Raw genomic sequence first — 19,044 nt, 5'->3', positions numbered from 1 at the left:
TGCATTTTCAACCCAGAATAAACAGTGTGTGTGTGGAGATCCTCTTTGTTGAAATTCAATTCTGTAGAAGTAGTCAATTATCTTGCCAATAGGTTCTGCCTCGGAAAGAATCACTTTGTTCAAAAATGCATGAAAGCGTTTATCAAACATACGAGATACTGTCACTGGATTTGACTTTAATAAATTACACTTATCTGTCCAATCTAGATCATTTGCTTTTCTTCTATCACCTTGTTGATGTAGCAATGTATTAATAACTTCAGGCCATCTCATCTCAGCTGAGGAAAATGATGCAAACCATGTAGGTTTTCCAAGTTGTCTAACCATTGCTAATACATCTTTCTGTGTAGATTGCCAGTATGGAGGTGTTCCCCGTATTTGTTTCAGAAATTTGTATCCTTTATTCGAATCCAGTATCTCACGAACCTTTCTTGCATCTTTGAGATCTGAAGACTGCATCGATGTGGGATTATCTATTTCCTCTGAGCTTTTTCTGACAGCTATAGAAACATTAGAAAGTATTTGTTGCAGTTCATAAATACACTGAGCATAGAAGATATATTCTGTATTTTTTGCAAATCTGTTGTCTACATGCATCAGACGATTATGTAAATAACGACCAAGTGTTATGTCAATGTACCTAGTATCATGAAATGTTGGCTGGCCTGTTGGAAATAGAGCAGGAAAACATTTTGCCTCATTACTCTCATCCATCAGCAGTGATACAGGACTGTTCTTTTCACAAGGTGCACAACATATAATATCATCGAAAAATTGATCAAGCACTTCTTGCCTCATATCAACCTTCTGTAAACATGTGTTTAACTGAATTCCCTGTAACCGTCCAACTTGATCATCCTCTACATCATCGTCATCATCATTAATTTCACTTGAATCCAGCGGTTCAACACAAGCTGCTTGACTATTTTTCTCTGATAAATCAGAGCTCCATTCATTATTTATAGCAATATCAGAATACCACTTATTATTTTTCCTCAAATATTCCAATGCAGCTAGCACATTCTTTTTCTTGACAAACTGATATTCATAATGTCCTTTATATGACAGTTTCCTCTTCAGTTTTACACGAATTAATTGATCATCAGTCTCTGGTCGAGGTAATATCTTTACAGTTTCATCTGTGCGTGAAGGTACACAAACTGTTGGGCCATGTACTCCATACTGTCCTCCTTTTGGCAGGTTCAAAATTTTCATAAATGGAATGTTTAGTGCAATCAAATGTGTTTCCAACTGATTCAGATTTTCAAGTTCGGCAGGAATAGCATGTAATTCTAAGTTATTTCTGCTAGCTTCAGAAGGCATATTACCAGCTAATAATTTCCTGTGGCAAGTGTAACAAATCCATAAAGAATTTCTAGGTGAATTTACTATTTGACAGTCAACATCACAGTCATCACTGCATGTATGCAAGTACTCCTCTTTTAAGCATTTTGAATCATTATATTTTGCCTTCGTGCACTTCAATACTTGATTTCTGAATAATAATTTCAAACAGACACAACATACATATTCAGGGCCGTGTGAAATTATTTCCCTAAATTTTTTCAAAACATGATCACAATTTCTCATATTCATTTTTTCTCGCTTTTTTTGTTTCACATTTCTCAACGCAACCTGCTGTCTGTACACAAAATTTGTCTTGTACTTGATATTTGAAACTTTTCTCATAATTTTCTTACACCTCTCTCTAAATGATGCATTGTTTTGATATTTAGCTCTCCTCAGTTTCTTAAGCCTCTCTCGGAATAAAGCATTGTTTTGATATCTAGCTCTCCTCAGTTTCTTAAGCCTTTCTCGGAATAAAGCATTGTTTTGATATCTAGCTCTCCTCAGTTTCTTAAGCCTCTCTCTAAATGAAGCATTGTTTTGATATCTAGCTTTCCTCAGTTTCTTAAGCCTCTCTCTAAATGAAGCATTGTTTTGATATCTAGCTTTCCTCAGTTTCTTAAGCCTCTCTCTAAATGAACCATTGTTTTGATATCTAGCTCTCCTCAGCTTCTTAAGCCTCTCTCTGAATAAAGCATTGTTTTCATATTTAGCTTTGCTCAGTTTCTTAAGCCTCTCTCGGAATAAAGCATTGCTTTGATATTTAGCATTCCTCAGTTTCTTAAGCCTCTCTCGGAATAAAACATTGTTTTGATATCTAGCTCTCCTCAATTTCTTAAGCCTTTCTCGGAATAAAGCATTGCTTTGATAACTAGCCTTCCTCATTTTCTTAAGCCTTTCTCTGAATGTGGGATCCAAGGAGTACTTGTCTTTTTGCCTCTTCTTAATTTCCTCGTTCTTTTCTAACCTATAAGTTACATCTGTTTGATATTTTACTTTCTTTGCAGCTGCTTTTTTAAGTTTGCGGGATAGGTAAGGCTGATCATCTGATAAAAATTCTGTTTCTAACTGCCTTTGCTCATTTTTTTTCTTTTCTCTCTGTGCTCTCATTTGATCTCTATTTCTTTGTCGGGTAACATTAGCATTCCTTTTTTTTCTTTGTTTTTTCCTTTTTGTAGTCTGCATAGTAGTTTTAACTTCTTCAGATTCTTCAGTGTGCCTACTCATTTCAACTGCAGGTTCCATGTCATCCTCTAATACTTCATTGTTCAATACATTGATTTGACAATCACTGACAGGTTTTGTAACTTTCCTCTTTGTTGTGAGTTTTCTCTTTCTTGTCACAGGTGTTTCCATATCAGTAATATTTTGTGATCTTGACAGCTTTTGACATGAACCTGATTTTTGGATCGTTGGACATACAGATTCTACGACATCGTAATGATTGCCATTTGTGTGTTGCAAGTAAATACCTTTTTGTGATGTAATAATTCCAAACTGAAGTTTGCTCGCACCAAATAATTTCCATTTTGAACCATTATTTTCATATATATATATATCAGTATCTAGCAAATTTGATAAGGCCATTATTTCCAATTCTGTAGCCCATGTGCCATTGTTGAATACTCTTTCCTTTCCAATGTATTTTACAATATCTGTGTATCCTGATCTTAAAAGACTTACATAATCTTCCTTGTTTTGTAAAATATGTTTAACTATTGCTTTTCGAACATCACGGTGAGAATCTTCCTTGCCACATATAACATATGATATAGCTCTGTAAAAGCAATTTCCATCACCAGTAATTCTATAGATAGTCAATGGTTGTGACAGGATAGTAATATCATCCCTTTCTACCATATCTTTTTGCATATCATTACTGCTACATTTGTCATTAACCTTTATACCTAATTTGCAACAAAGCTTCTCTCTATCAGATTTATTCACAGGTCTGTACATGAGATCAATCTTTTTTATTTCTCCCACTTGTCTCACCTCAGATGCATCAATGTCCGCATTTACTGTCTCATCACATGTGTTTTGCAATGGAATTTGTGTCTCTTGCAGGTTTGATACCATTATTTGTTTTTGTGTCATTTTCCTCATTCTAACACTACATTTCTTTAATGTTAGGGTTTTAGTAATCTCACATGATAAATCATGACTTTCCTTCTTATTTTCTACACTTCTATCTGAATTCACATGGAATACAGGTAATTTCCCATTCAAAGTACTAGACAGAACAGTAGTTACACTTTCCACTGCGTCAAAATGATTGCCTCCAGTGAACAGAATATATATGGCTCTCTCAGTTGTTACTTTGTTGTAGTATCCAGGTTTCCTTGCAGACAGTATTTGCCAATTTTCTGTTCGATCATCATACACATATATATCACGATCTAGCATATGTGCCATTGAGCTAATATCAGTGTGACCAGCCCATGTTCCTAAATCCATCAATTTCTCTTGAAGAACAAAGTCCCTGACACTCTGATATTTCACTGTGTCTATCACATTTTTAAATAAATCACCCGTTTCCAGTAAATGTGCCACATTGGATTTCCTGAGAATGAAATGGTTTCTTTCGCTGCCAGTAACTACATGAGCAATACTTCTGTAAAAGCAGTTGCCATCACCCATAACTCTCTTGATATTTACAGGTTTCCCAATATACAAACTTTCATTTCTATCCTCCATTGATTCATTGGCAGTACCACTGTAACTGAAATTCAATTTATTGCACAAAGACTGTTTGTCTACGTATGTAATCGGCACAAATTTGAAATTTCGATCTCTTCTTTCTGTTGTCTTTTCAACTGAAACAAATTCAACTTCATTCTCATTCCCATAGCCATCACTGTTTACATTTACTCTGTTTTTCTTTGTTTCATTTTGAGTCTTACAGCTATCACTGTTAGTTCCTTTAACATGATCACAATGTTTTGAAATGTTGCTATTTTGATCATTTGTATTCCTCCATGCAGTATTTACTGAGTTTGATCTCTTGGAGCCACTAGTTGTCAATGCATTTTTCTTAGAATTGGATTCTAATGCCAGACCGGTTAGTTCAAACTGAGTAGTACGTAAATCACATGCCATTGATTTTGCCAAATTCAAACAGTGTACCTGTATACCTTGCCATGATGAAATGCTAAGCAAGACACTGCATCCATCTTGTACCAAGTACCCATCATGACTTCTGGAATGAGAATCAAATACATAATAACCATTGTCATGTGTAATGATTGCAAATGTACTCTCAGCAAAATTCATAAGACATGCATCATATCTGCATAGTTCTTGTTCTAAGGCTTGGCTCAATGACAAAGCACCAAAATTTGACAAATTGTTTTGATTTCCATCCAACACTCCATATTTTGATTCAGCATAGGTTATTTGAAATTTTTCATCCAGAATATGAAGTTCCTTGGGTAATTCATCTATCATTACAAGCTCTTCATTCAGTGGTGAATCCTTCTTTATGTAATAATACAACTCATTCCCAAGTGTCAGAATCTGATCAAGATCACGAGATCTCATTTCGATTCCATTCTTGGTTTGGGTGTAGAGAACTGCCACAAGGGAATTACATGCACATTGTTTGCCAGCAGTGTAACCAAATCGTTGATCACCTTGATTAAAATTTCCTTGTGCGATTGTTTTGGTCATAGGATATGATTGCCTTCTACCACATTCAGAACTTGAGAGTGAAACATGCTTACAGACGCGTTCTTCAGTCTCTAAATCACTTGCAGCTGGTTCATCATCTAATACATGTACTATTGATTCCTGTACATCATATGAATTGTGGTGGTCAGCACTTTTCGCAGAATCATCATTCATTACTATGCAGTCAGATGGATTAGTAGTTTTTTCACTTTCAGGCAAGAATATTGATTCATTACAAACTTCAGCACACTGTGTAGCTGAAACAGGTCTCTGACATGGAGAGTGAACACTTACATCTGTACAAGAATTCACAGGGAACAATTCCTTCACTGATATTTGTCTGTCACTTTCAACATCTTTTCTTTCACTGTAACATGGGTTCAGTTCATGCACATTGTGCATTCTGTCACGTTTCACTTTGGAGATATCATTCGAGCTTGTGTTGTCTCTACTTGTGGAATTACTGTCCTCATGGTCAGATGTTTCATTCTTACACAACTTTTCATTCTTTGCTACATGTTCTCCTTCAGGAATGTCAGGTTTGACCTTTCCATTATTACGCACCTGTGAGTCAGCATTTTTTTCCGGTAGCACACTTTGTCTGTTGATCTTGGTGAAACGACCTTTCTTTCTTGGTTGCCGTGCATTTCCACCTCCATAGAGCCTGTTCACATTCCAAACTTCTTTTTCAATGTCTGTGGAAGGGACAGAGGCACATGTAGTCTGATCACCATTCGGTACGCAACATTCATTACTCATATTCGGAGTGCTTTTAGCCACATCAGCCCAACTTCTCTGTGTTTTTGCATAGATCTGCTCAGTGTATTTTGCCATCACATGAGGTGACTGAACACACTTTGAATATACATTCAATACAGATTCAGTATATACCTGCAGACTATCATTTCGTTCTGTGTCCAAGTTTGCATTCACATTTTGCTTCACGAGTTTACCAGGTTCTTTTTGCTTTGTTTCTGCATTTGATTTCTTGCCCTTGCTGGTCTTGGCTCTTTTCTGTTTTTCAAGATAGTAGGCTTTCATTGCTTTGCCAATGTAGGTCACACCAGGTTGGAGAGGCACACCATTTACTGATCTCACTGAGCTCTTGTTAAAGGTCTTGGTCTTGGGATTGTCAGTCATTGTTTGGGATGTAGTCACTTTTGTCTTCCTTGATTTCACAGTTATCCAACCATCATCCACTGCAGTTTCTAATGGCTGAAATTGGCTCTTGGTCAGATTTGTCATGAAAGTCGAATCTGATTCATCTCTCTCACAATCTGCTCTTTTCTGCACACACACATTTGTCATTTCTAGAATTCCATTGTCCTTTCTTTTCACATACCGGTACCTCTTTTTCAGTCTCTTGCTTGGTTTCCTTCTCTGGTTGCAGCTCTTGCATGATGAATGTGAAACATCAGCACCAGAATCTTCATCACCAATGTCTTTGAGAAGCTCGTATCTGTTGAAATGACAGGGAATGCCAATTTTGTCAAAGATGCGATGGGCAATATTATTGCTTCCACATGCTGAACATATCCAAATCAACCTTGCATCACACAGTCTAGCCTCAGAAATAGTTCCTGTACACATCACATGAAACTGCTTGCCACAATCCTCACATGGTACTCTGCTTTCATTTTCATTGATCACATTACAACATGCATCACATTCACTGACCTCTAGATTTCTCAAGTCACAACTATGGAGGATATCTAGGATATCACCAATAACATTCTTGAATTCACTTGCTTCCATTGTCAAACTACAGGGCTTTGAAAGTAGGTACCTATTACCAAATAAATGTACTGTTCAATCAATATATTCCTTGAATCACTATACTTATATGAATCAGGTCTACCCCTGGTACTCTGTATTGCAATTGACAACAAAATTGTAGAATTGTATTGCCTTGAAAGCTAATATATGCGTGAACTGTATTACACTGTACAATGTACTTGCAATGAGGCTGTGACACCAGTCCTTATAATGTTTCTACCAACAGGTGGCGCTTCTTATCTACCGAGAAAAATTATTTGTACAAGGTGTGTTGTTTAATTAGTTACTACCAACAGGTGTCGCTTTTTGTCTGCCAAGAAAAATTATTTTGTGCAATGTGTGTATTCTTAATTGTTTTCTACCAACAGGTGGCGCTCTTTGTCTATTACCTGCTAGTAATGGCTACTGCGGCAATTTCAGGAATGCGATTATAGCACTCGCACCTTTGCTTATCTTTGTGTACACCTATCTTGCCACCAGAAGAAGACTTGTATTGTCTACCGCAATAACGTTTATCACATATAATGCTTTTGTCTTAAGATGGCGCTCTTCAATTCTCTTTTACCGTAAATTCCCCACTCAAGACACCGTTTCTGAAGTGATGCAAGACTATATTTCTATTTTTAAATTTTCAGCAAACTTCTCGCCTCCTGTAAGAGAATTCTCTTTCAATTATGATTCTCTTCAATTCTGATTGCTTTATAGTTTTCACCTCCTTTACAGAATGCACTCTTTATTCAACACTCCTTAAAACTCTTTTGTTAGATTTCGACTCTTTTTCTCCTCAATTCTGACTCTTCCTCTCTTATTACTCTTTCTCTCTTTGATTCTAACTCTTTCTGTCTTTGATTCCGACTCTTTCTGCCTCTGATTCTGAGACTCTCTCTCTCTGATTCTCTTTGAAATTATTTCAAGTTCTTTCAAGATGAGTAGGATCAAAGATTCAGGTTTGCTGAAGATTCAAATTCAGTTAGAGCAGATAGAGTTTTATCTTTGTAATCACAGTCTTCTATTTGTGCAACTTTAAATATCCCAGGTTGGTTCCCTTTTTTTTACAAATTTGCCTATTTCTAAAGTATGTAATAGCAATTTTATAAGATTGTATTTACTCTAATCAAGCCCGTTTTTTCTCTATCACAATTTATATCCCAAGACAAATTCACAAATGACAATGTTTTTTAGTACTCATACTTTCAGATCTCTGTTTCTCCCTAATATCACTCTTTCCTCTTTTTAGTGTAATATCACTCTTTGTATTTAATCTCCAATATTACTCTTAACACTTATTCTGCAATTCCACCCCTTCTACTTATTCAGTTAAATCACTGGTTGCACTTTTTGTGTACTATCACTCTTTGCATTTATTTATTATGACTCTCTGTGCTTCTGTTCCAGTTTATATACAGGGGTTTCACTCGTTTCTTGTTTTCTTGATTGTATGTATACTTTCCAATTTTCTTGTTATATACAGGGGTTTCACCTGTTCTCCGGTTTTCTTGTTATACACAGGGGTTTCACCTGTTCTCCAGTTTTCTTGTTTTTTCAGGGGTTTCACCTGTTCTCTCGTTTATATACTTTCCAATTTTCTTGTTATATACAGGGGTTTCACCTGTTCTCCGGTTTTCTTGTTATATACAGGGGTTTCACCTGTTCTCCGGTTTTCTTGTTATATATACTTTCCAATTTTCTTGTTATATATACTTTCCAATTTTCTTGTTATATACAGGGGTTTCACCTGTTCTCCGGTTTTCTTGTTATATACAGGGGTTTCACCTGTTCTCCGGTTTTCTTGTTATATACACAGGGGTTTCACCTGTTCTCCGGTTTTCTTGTTATATACACAGGGGTTTCACCTGTTCTCCGGTTTTCTTGTTATATACACAGGGGTTTCACCTGTTCTCCGGTTTTCTTGTTATATACACAGGGGTTTCACCTGTTCTCCGGTTTTCTTGTTATATACACAGGGGTTTCACCTGTTCTCCGGTTTTCTTGTTATATACACAGGGGTTTCACCTGTTCTCCGGTTTTCTTGTTTTTTCAGGGGTTTCACCTGTTCACCTGTTTTCTCGTTTGTCAGGGGTTTCACCTGTTCACCTGTTTTCTCGTTTGTCAGGGGTTTCACCTGTTCACCTGTTTTCTCGTTTGTCAGGGGTTTCACCTGTTCACCTGTTTTCTCGTTTGTCAGGGGTTTCACCTGTTCACCTGTTTTCTCGTTTGTCAGGGGTTTCACCTGTTCACCTGTTTTCTCGTTTGTCAGGGGTTTCACCTGTTCACCGGTTTTGTTTTACAGGGGTTTCACCTGTATCCTGTTTTGTTTTACAGGGGTTTCACCTGTATCCTGTTTTCTTATCCAGGGGTTTCACAGACCTGTAAAGAAAGAAAACAAAAAGAACATAAGCTTTGTTGAAATTATATTGTGGTTTCTGATCCTGCCTCCCAAAGTCAGGGGAAAATTATGCTGCCCTACGATCTAAAACTCTGAAATTTTCAAGTTTGACTGCACTATTACTAAGAGGTCACTATGGGTAACGAAATTATGGTGGCAAAATCAAACTGATGATATCTGCTCTTCATTTCTTTTTTTTTTTTTATAATATAACCGGGAGGGGTAGCCATTATATTAGAGCGGAAAAACTAATATCATTTTCTTCATTCACTCAAAGTTAGCTTTCGAAGTTACTTCCTTTTGTGACCTGAGGGAAGCATAATTTTCCGAGACTTTCTTACGCAATAACACTTGCTGTCTTCCAATATAATGTTTTGTCTTCTAGATCTCCTTTGACAATATATTCCTCATCAATATACATGTAGTATTACCAAAAGATGCATAAAGTTTTGACATATATCTGATGCAAAAATAAAAAAATAGATAAATTTGACTTCTGACTGGCAGGACACTAAATGTGGACTTCATCACTCTCATCAATTGTGAACAAAATTGACATAGCAATAAACAAATAATTGGGAACACATGACCTCAACATGACTATTTTTCCTCATCCTCATCAGCACACTTGATATAATGACCATGATCATGTATACCAATGTACCAAGGGTGACACGACATTTGCTCCAGTCTACATATCTCGAAACATTAAAGGGTAAGGTCAAGGACATGATTTCATTTTTTGTTCAGAACAATGCAAAGTTTAGGATTAGGGTTAGCATTACAGTTAGCGTTAGGTTTAGGGTTATCATGGCAAAAGTAGACCGGAGCTACTGTTGCGAGAGCAAATGTCATGGAACCGTACCACATTAGAACATGATTCATGCAGAAATAAATAATTGAGAGGTACTGAAACAGTTTGTCTTCCAGACCCTAGCGCCCTCTCTCAACGGTATTTTAAAAATATTTTAAAGACATCAATGCACTTATTTACAAATTTACCAACTGAATATCGTAAGTTACATGAAGACTATATTCTGTAATTTTCAACGCATTCCATGCAAGCGAACTGATTTTATGGCAAAGAGAAGCTTTCATTATTTTTGTTGGAAATGCCAGCAAAAATTATTTGTTATATAAAATTGCAAAATCTAACCCCGTAAACACATTTTTGTTTTTCATCCCCCTCACAGTTGTTTAAGATATAAACATTCAAATAATATATGAATAGACTGGAATGGTGACATGCTACCTTGATGGAATTTATGAATACTAAGGACAGGCCTTAAACAAAGTGCCAATTTCATGACAAAGTCAAAGTACTTTTTTATGCAAAATGATAAAGTAAAAATAAGGTCCTTTTGTCACAATCTTAACAATTCAATCAAAGTTTTTGGTACCAATGGCAAAGGTATTGGTATCAACGACAAAGGTAATTGGTATCAATTTAATGGCAGAGGTTACTGGTATCAATTCAATGGCAAAGGTAATTCGTATCAATGGCAAAGGTAATTGGTCTCAATGGAAAAGGTATTGGTATAATGGCAAAGGCAAGTATATTCCATCTTACAATGCATCTATTGTGAGTGCTACAGTAGTCTTCACGGATCTGAACAATCCAAAGTGACACACAGCAAACTAGGAAGCAGTGTGCTGATACATTTGGATTGTACTACTCATATCAGCAGGAATGTGAACAAACTCTTGGCATATTTCTGAATTGTGCTTACACACACCTTTTTACTAATTAATATGACATAATTTTTAATTAGCCAAATGGTTTTAGAGCTACACAAGTCTCCCACTTCACCCTTTGTCCCACTTGACCCCAGTCTTCCCTATTCCTTTACAGCAATACTAACCCTATAAACAAGGGATTTTGTAATCTCAAGTCAGTACACATTGCCAGTAATTTGAATCAACCATACAACAGTAGTGTAGTTTGGCAGTAGGCTATAAAAAATTGATGAAAACAAGCACAACTGGTGTAGGGCCTACACACAACACAGTGTACACCACTTAAGTGATGTCAATGTGTGCTATATTCCATTTGTCATCACCCACTGCAAAACTTGCACTTGTGTCCTTAGAGTACATTAAAACCCTCGTAAACAACTTGAAGAAGGAAACATTTCCTTTATAAACAAGACAATTGCCAAAATGTCTCTTGTCCGTTTGCACAGAATAGAAAAAATTCTAACTCTCAAAGTTTGGTAACCCATGTCTGTGACCTTTAACCTTGTAATGACCTTCAACTCTCCAAGAGATATCTACCAAATAAGATTCGTTCCAAACAGACATGTCCGTCAAGAGCTGTGAGAAATTACCAAAATGCACCCTAAAAAACATGACTTTGGCCCCTAAAAGATCATTGACCCCTGCCTGTGACCTTCAACCTTGTGGTGACCTTCATCTCCCAAGGAAACATTTACCACCTAAGTTTGGTTGCAAACAGACATGTCCATCAAAAGTCATGAGCCATTATCGAAACACGCCATCAAACACTTGTCTTCAGCCCTTAAAGTTCATTGACCCCTGCCTGTGACCTTTGACCTTAAGGTGACCTTGCTGTTTAGTAAAATGTGTAACTTTCCATAACCACTCTACCCTCCAAATTTCATTAAAATTGAACCCCTCAGTACAGATATTCCAGTTTTTGTAGCGTTACAGACAGACGACAGACAAGCCGACAATGGACGGTCGGACGCTGCACACAATCCCTTAGTCCCGCCCCTCACCTCCAATGGGCTCAACAAAAACCTACAATAGGCAATCACGTACAACTCAAATGAAGTCGTTCAGTGCCCTGTTCCATCTCTCATGAACCCAAGGTAAAACTGCACTATTAGTCTATTGAAGATACTGGTATCCTCACAATAGACTACACAAGCCTGATTCTTGTCCAAAAAAAAAAAACTGCAATAACTTATTCTCCTAAAGTGAATAATTGTACATCCTGCATAACCTTTAGTCACTACCAACAATACGCAAGTATTTACTTTAGTGGGATATACTATAGTGCAATGCCAGTTATCATAAACACCAATGGCAGACATATTCCTTCACAGGAATACTACATATTGCGCAGTGTTACGTCACATATTGCCTGTATTTTAAAGCTACCATGTAGACCTTACTGCAGTTTGGCACTAGGATGATGACTGATGAAATAACATCCAACTGCTGCACACAGATCACAATCTGCACCCCTGTGTGGTTTATTCAGTCTTTTAACACCCCAGTGCAAAACTGCACATGTGTCCTTGGTACATTAGCCTGCTAAAGATGAGTCCCAAGTATACTCAGTCTGGCGTCTAAGGAAAAAGCATTTTATATCAATATCAGTTCATTTTCATAAAAGAAATACTGCTATCTCCACAGTAGACTGCTCAATTCCAACTCCTGCCAAAAAATAACATTTGTACCTAAAGTGTTAAGGGTAATCGGCAATGCACAATAATTTAGCCCGCTAAAGTGAATTACCCAAACACTATACCACTTTGCTCTGTCCACAAAAAAAAAAAAACCCGAATCCTCCACAGATCCAAATGATGATGAGGAATTCTGAAACAAAAAACAAAAATGCTATTATTCAATAAAATATATATCTTTTCTAATATAACATGCAAACATAAGTAACGTTTGAATATCATAACAATCATGAATAATTAACATTCCAGTATTCTTGGTTTTGACATAGACTGTCTCTAATGTATCGCATGTTGAATGGCCCAAACTTCTACACTGTTTGCTACTGAAACACATGAAGTAATAGTATTGCAACTCATGCCTTTCTGACTTGACAATATACCACCTAAATTTGGATCCAAACAGACATGCCCGTCAGAAGTTATGAGAAATTATCAAAATGCACCCTAAACAACTTTTTGGCTCCTAAGAGTTCATTGACCCCTGCCTGTGACCTCCGACCTTGTGGTTACCTTCATCTCCCAAGGAAACATTTACTACCTAAGATTGGTTGCAAACAGACATATCCATCAAAAGTTATGAGCCATCATCGAAACACGCCATAAAAAAACTTGACTTCCGCCCTTAAAGTTCACTGACCCCTGCCTGTGACCTTTGATCTTAAGGTGACCATGCTGTTTGGTAAAATGTGTAACTTTGCATAACCACAGTACCCTCCAAATTTGATTAAAATTGAAGCCCTCAGTACAGATATTCCAGTTTTTGTAGCGTTACAGACAGACGACAGACGAGCGGATAAAGGAGGGACAGACACTGCACACAATCCCTTAGTCCCGCCCCTCACCTCCAATGGGCTCGACAAAAACCTACAATAGGCAATCACGTACAACTCAAATGAAGTCATTCAGTGCTCTGTTCCATCTCTCATGAACCCAAGGTAAAACTGCACTATTAGTCTATTGAAGATACTGGTATCCTCACAATAGACCACACAAGCCCGATTCGTGTCCAAAAAAAAAAAAAACTGCAATAACTTACCCCCCTAAAGTGAATAATTGTATAACCTTTAGTCACTACCAACAATACGCAGGTATGGTGGGATATACTAAGTACTATAGTGCAATGCCAGTTATCATAAACACCAATGGCAGACATATTCCCTCACAGGAATACTACATATTGTACAGTGTTACATCACATTATATTGCCTGTATTTTAAAGCTACCATGTAGACCTTACTGCAGTTTGGCACTAGGATGATGACTGATGAAATAACATCCAACTGCTGCACACAGATCGAAATCTGTACCCCTAATATGATGTCACTGTGTGCTTTATTCAGTCTTTTAACACATGTACCCCAGTCCAAAACTGCACTTGTGTCCTTCATACATTAGCCTCTTGAAGATGAGTCCCAAGTATACACAATCTGGGGTCTAAGGAAAAAGCATTTCACATCAAAATCAGATCATCATCTAAAAAAAAAAATACTGCTATCTCCACAGCAGACTACCAAATCCCAACTCTTTCCAAAAAACAACATTTGTACCTGAAGTGTTAAAGATAATTGGCATTGCACAGTAATTTAGCCCGCTAAAGTGAATTACCCAAACACTATACCAGGAAAATGACCACTTTGCTCCGTCCACAAAAAGAAAAACCAAATCCTCCACAGATCCAAATGATGATTAGGAATTCTGAAACAAAAAACAAAAATGTTATTATGCAATAAAATATATATCTTTTCTAATATAACATGCAAACATAAGTAATCTTTGAATATCATAACAATCATAAATAATTAACATTCCAGCATATTTGGTTTTGACAGACTGTCTCTAATGTATCGCATGATGAATGGCCCAAACTTCTACAATGTTTGCTACTGAAACACATGAAGTAACAGTATTGCAACTCATGCCTTTCTGACTTGACAATATTCGCATGAAACAATGAAAAATTACCTGAAAATTTGTGCAGTTTTGATAGGATACCTAACAAAAATACTAGTCCAAAACTCTTTAAATAATGTCAAACATTTTGAAGGATATTAGGACAGAAACAGAAAAGAATAAAACCTTGTTTCATAATTATTAATAATATTTAAATACTGTAAAACATGATATATTGGCGGCACGAATTTTTCGCGAATTGGAACCGACAGCCTTTTTCGTGGCATGAAATTTTCGCGAAGTGCCACTGGCGTTCAATGCATGTAGTGTAAACAAGGACTTTCGCGTGCATTTTAATTTCGCGATTCTTGGCGCTCGCGAAATTAAAGTGCACGCAAAAATTTGTTTTACAGTAAGAAAATTCGGGCAAATGATATCTATTTTCGGGCAAGTGTTTTGCAAGTATCAAAATTACCTAGCCTAATCAGGCAATTGCCCCCCCCCCCCCCCCCCAAAAAAAAAAAAAAAAAAACCAAGAAATTGTGTACCACCCTGAAACTGCCCTAATTATCCATTAAAGGGGAAGTTCAAGACTGGAACGGAGTTTGCAAATTTCCTAAAGAATCTTAGGTACGGTAATTATCCCAATTCCAATAAAGATACATTTCTGACAATTAAGAACTCGTACCTAAGTACAATGTAGTCTCTTCCCCTGTATGCCCCCTAAAAAAAAGGAAAAATGAAAGGGAGAAATGTTGTTTTTCGTATTTTATTACCACTTTTAAATCATTCTGATTATCTGCGCCACGTCATCCTCTAACCCTAAGGAGTCCATGAAAGAGTCTATGACTGAGCTCATCATATTAGGTTGATCACGTCACGCTCACTCTGTTCTAGGTTTCTGCTTACGTGCCTACCTCTGTCAAGCAGAGCTACCAAGTCTCACGCATGCTGCGCGAGACTCTAGAATTTAGGGGCCATCTCACAATCTCATGCATGACACCCATTTTTCTCACGCATAGGGCGAAGTCTGCAACTTGGACCTATAATAATGAGCATAGCTCAAAAGATTTAAGTGATAGTTGCAATTGAGGGTATATTTCCCTTTTGTCTGTCAAAATAAGAAAAAAAATAATCACTGAAGTGTGCACCTGACCGCACCATTAAGAGCAAAAAATTGAAAAAGCTCCCTACCGTGGGAGGCCACAGGAAGGAAAAACCCTCCCACACCCTCACTCGCGCGCACATTCGCACGCCGAGATACCAAGTTATGAAAATCTCACTCATAAAAATTGTTTGAACTTGGCATCCCTTGTCAAGTGGCAGTGTACAAGATAAATTTCCCTCCACCATAATGGAGTGTGTGCAGTGCATCTATGTACAGAGCATCTATTCACAGGGATGCCAAGTTCAATTTTTAGCTCTTAGACCGTTCTAGTCTTAATGGCACGATCAGGTGCATAATAAAGCGACCATCTTTTCTTTTACTTATTTTGAAAGACAAAAGGAAAATATAGGCCTAGACCTTATGTCTACCTTCAATTGTAACTATCACTTTAATCCTTTGAACCATGCTCCTTATTATGGGCCCTAATTCCAGACTTTGCCCCATACGTGAGAAAAATGGGTGCCATGCGTGAGATCATGAGACGACCCCTAAATGCTTGAGTCTCACTCACAATGCGTGAGACTTGGTAGCTCTGTATTCATATCATGCACAGAAATCACTGCTATTACACCACATAAATACGCCCTCTATCGATCTGTTAGCTAAGAAATGGCGTCCGTATTTCGCCCATGGACCTACTGACGTACGTTCTACTATTGACCGAAAGATCGGTCTGTATCTGTCCGTCGGGGAATGTTCCGCGGAGACTGCGTCTGGCTTCACGGATCCCCTCCGTATACAGACCGAAGTCAATGATTGCGGCTCCTGTGTGGAGCAGTCGCGCACAGATCAAACGTTACGATAAACCAAATTTCAGACAGCTTTTTTACATTCAAACAAGTATGACATGACATGACACATTATGCAGCAATATTTGGGATAAATTTCTCACATTGTGCAATCGAAATACTCACATAACCTCGGTTATAATGCAGAAATTTTATCGATATCGCAACATCGCCGTTCGCGAGCAGTAAGTCGCCATTTTGAATCTGTAACAATTGCTAAGCCAATCACATGCGAGGTACGTGTTTTAGTAAAACAAACACGTAGAAACTACCTCGCATGTGATTGGCTAATAGATTCATAGTGTATGTTTCTGCAGTTTGAATGTGACGACGCGACAGGCTGTGTTTTACGTTGAAAATTCTCCTAAAATGTTGGATTATTCATTAATCTGGTGAGTGTAACCTATTCATAAAAAAATAAATTCACCATACAAGCTTAAATTTGCCGACCTAGGGCCGTGAATTAGACGCAATCGAGAAGGGTGAGGTACCTCACCCAATTTTCCATAGAGACAGTGGTTAAGAACATCCACACAGCAATGGGTACTGCAACCTTCCGTCTGTCTACGGGGGACAGCGTTAATGGCAAAATATAAAAGAGTCCTCCGGACAGACGGATCTTTCTGTCTAGTTCTACTACTACCCCTAAATCACTATCTCTTTGGAATTGAATGGAACTTAGGCTTCTTACAAATCTCACCTTGCCCATAGATTCAGGTAACATGGTCTAACATTAAATTCTACGTAACTACGTTAGAAACCTTGCTTGCGACCAACAGCCTCATACGCACTACAACGTACATTCAGGGAGGTATCTCCCTTGATTTTACTTTAATAGCTGCGGGGGCCTGCATGTGGTGCATACGGTGGGGCCAGATACCAAGAATCGAGTAAGGGGGACAGTCTGTGTTTAGACATGCCTGTGCACCTACCTGGTATGGTACTCGAGCTGAAAACTCAGTGTCAAACAAAGGTCGTGTCTTAGGCTAGGAAGAAATTAGACGTAGAGTAGTCGTAGAAAGTTTACAGTTACCATCACACCATAGCTTTACGTACGTCGTGATTGCATACAAAGTACTGTAGCACATCGTACCACTGTAAACACGCGTACTGTATACACGTACACGGTATAGGGATCGGAGAACATGTGTGTACGTGTATAGAGCGCACGCAGTTTGGTAGGTACATAGGCGGAAGCACAGAACATCAGTCTTACAAGGAGTTCTGTGGGCTGAAGACGTTGTCACGCACAAACGCTCAAACTATGGCAAGCCGAGTGTATTTCCTAACCATTAACTACAGTTCAAATTTACGATCAGCTCGATATCCGAAAGTTCGTTATTCCGAGGGCTCTTTATTTTTCTTTCTTTCTTCCACTTTCTGTGCAATAAATCAACAACAACAATGGCTATCAACCACACATTCTCCACATGTTTAGTTCATGTCACGAACATAATTCCATGAAATAACAACTACTTGATCAGACACCATCTTGGGTAGGTAAATTATGGTCAAAGGTCAAAAATGTCTAATCGTGTATCTTGATAAATGCACGTCCTATCTTTCCCACATTTTGCACACGTAAGGAACATGTTGCAAGAATCATTTCATAAAATAACTTTTTGCTCAGATGCCATCTTGGCTGTGTAAAGTGGAATCAAAGGTCAAATGTAAATATTTTCCACACACACATGGACCTCGATAGATGTATCATCTCATAAAATAACGACGATTTGGTCTGACGCCATTTTGGTTGTGCAAATGAGGTATTATCTCTATGGGAGTACATTTTTTCTGGAAATTTTAGTACATGTCAAGCACATATATTTCTCATAAAGTAAGTGATTCATCAGACAATGTCTTTTCTCGGTAAATTAGGGTCAGTAGTCACAACATTTATTTCCGAATAAATCGGATCACCTAATTTGTCAGTGTTGACAAATTCTAAGTCTAGTGTTAAACTTCCCGTTGTCACAAAAAAGTTCTTTCTCCTCAAATGTTGTGTAGAGGTTAGCTCAGAAAGTCCTCATCCTATCAATGTCAAAATTATACCATATATGTATCATGTCCCAAAGACGACAGATCTAATAAAATCAAAGTGATCAGTCGACCGTGACGTCACTATGACGTCATTATATAAAAACACATTCTCATTCATATCTCATTAATGGAATGGAATGTTTCTATGAACTTTACCTCACCTATAGTTCGAATCAAGTTGATTCTACTCATCTTCTCAAAATTCATCTATACTCTTAAAACGTGCGCGTACGCGCGCGTTGAAATATTTGTATGCTCAAATCGAGCTCAAAATTTTTTTGCACACGTTTCAGACCATTTGGAGCATTTTTAAAAAAATTGAAAAAATCGGACGGACGCGTACGCGCGCGCATATACGCACGCACAGCTCATATGCAATATAAATTTCCCGTTTTTACACTCAGATCGGATGTCTGAAATGTCAAGGAATATTTCGACCAAGTTTCAAATCAATCCAACTCAATATGACGTCATACGGGCCCGTCAAAGTTGAAATTCCGCGCGCGCGTCAATGGCGATATACAGTGCAACTATGCCAAAAACCGCCAA

General features: G+C 37.7%; 2 long non-coding RNA genes across 2 annotated transcripts; both read right to left on the bottom strand.

The window, feature by feature from the left end:
* Window positions 1-16: 16 nt before the first annotated feature.
* Window positions 17-6,929, bottom strand: LOC139712561 (uncharacterized). Its single transcript, XR_011709572.1, has 3 exons — window positions 6,365-6,929; window positions 5,581-5,711; window positions 17-4,546 (listed from the first exon to the last, which is right to left on the bottom strand). It is a non-coding gene; the product is annotated as an uncharacterized lncRNA (long non-coding RNA).
* A 5,195-nt stretch (window positions 6,930-12,124) lies between these two features.
* LOC139712560 (uncharacterized) lies at window positions 12,125-18,385 on the bottom strand. The gene is made up of 3 exons (XR_011709571.1): window positions 17,388-18,385; window positions 14,215-14,304; window positions 12,125-12,742 (listed from the first exon to the last, which is right to left on the bottom strand). It is a non-coding gene; the product is annotated as an uncharacterized lncRNA (long non-coding RNA).
* Window positions 18,386-19,044: the final 659 nt, after the last annotated feature.

This window comes from Diadema antillarum, unplaced genomic scaffold, assembly GCF_040938485.1.
Source record: "Diadema antillarum isolate AM-2024a unplaced genomic scaffold, OU_Dant_1.0 seq00001820_RagTag, whole genome shotgun sequence".
NCBI lineage: Eukaryota > Metazoa > Echinodermata > Echinoidea > Diadematoida > Diadematidae > Diadema > Diadema antillarum.
The sequence above is the reverse complement of the archived record's forward strand: the minus strand, read 5'-3'. Positions and strand labels throughout refer to the sequence as shown.